Source organism: Aptenodytes forsteri, unplaced genomic scaffold, assembly GCF_000699145.1.
Source record: "Aptenodytes forsteri isolate BGI_AS27 unplaced genomic scaffold, ASM69914v1 Scaffold107, whole genome shotgun sequence".
NCBI classification, from domain to species: domain Eukaryota; kingdom Metazoa; phylum Chordata; class Aves; order Sphenisciformes; family Spheniscidae; genus Aptenodytes; species Aptenodytes forsteri.
In genome coordinates, this window is record NW_008794118.1 from 1,062,385 (window position 1) to 1,063,614 (window position 1,230).

Here is a 1,230-nt window from a genome sequence, read left to right on the forward strand (position 1 = left end):
CGCTCCCCCCCCCGAGCCCTCGCACAGCGGCCTCTTCCCGGGCTGCTCCTGCCCCCTTGTAGCTGTGCCCGGGCCCCCTCCTCCCTGCCTGACAGCCACGGAGAAGGTGGATTCACACAAGAGGAGGAGCCAGGGGAGAAGATCTCATCTCATCATCCCCTCTGGCCAGCCGCAGCATTTCCTTCCCTCTCCCCCTCAGGCAGGCAGGTAGCAGCCTGGCTCCGGCCCTGCAGCCTCCCCCGGCCCTCCCGACAGCCCGTCCTCCTCCTCGCTCTGGGGTGATTCATGTCAGCCTGAAAGTCGCTCAGCAAAGCCCACTTTGATCTCCGGCCTCCTGGTTCCCTGCGCTGAATGTCACCACCGACTGTGCCCAGAAGGAAAACAAAAAGCGGACTCCCCTCTCCCGCAATCTTTGCATGGCGTCAAACTCGGGCAGGTGGGGCACCAGGGAGATGAGGGGAATGAAGCCTTTAGGGGCAACAGCCAAACTCTCCACACAGATAACCAGGTTCTTCACTCCTAACGCGCGTTGTGCCCACCCCAGCAAATGGAGCCACACGAGGAGAGACAAAATCCAAGCCCTCGACACCCTTTGGGGTTGCAAGTCCAGAAGTAGCCCTGCTCTTTCCAGCTCAGGCCCGCAACCTCTTTCAGATGCTGCTCACTTCGAATCCAGGGTTTTTTCCGGTGCAAATTCCCTCAACCTTCTACATTAAATGCATCACTGTATTTAAAACAGGGTTCATTTCCGGCACCGGTGAAAACTGGATCTGAAAACTGTCCGAATGACCAAAAAGGGGGCACTCGTGCCGAGTGCATCCCCACCGGAGGAGGGAAGCCTGAAGCAGCCAGACATCACGCTGGAGCACTTCCTCGGCTGGCTGGTGTACAAGTCTGGGACAAAGGGACAACCCAGCACAGGGACCGGCTTCAGTGTGGCATCAGGCACCGCCGTGCATGTGCAGGGGAGAGACCACCCTTCCCTGAAGGGATTTCAGGAAAAACTTAGCTGGCGTTTTTAAAGGGGTCAGTCAGATGCACGTTGCCAATAAAGAGTATTTAAAAAAAAAAAAAAAGAAAAAGAAAAAGGCAGAGTTATTTATAGCCCAGAATTTCTCACTCCTCTGCAGAAGCACAGCCCAGAAGACTGCATTGTTGGAAGCCGGGGAACACACGCAGCGTGACAGCCTTTATGGCCGGTGTCGGCGCTGACATAACTTCAGACCCGAC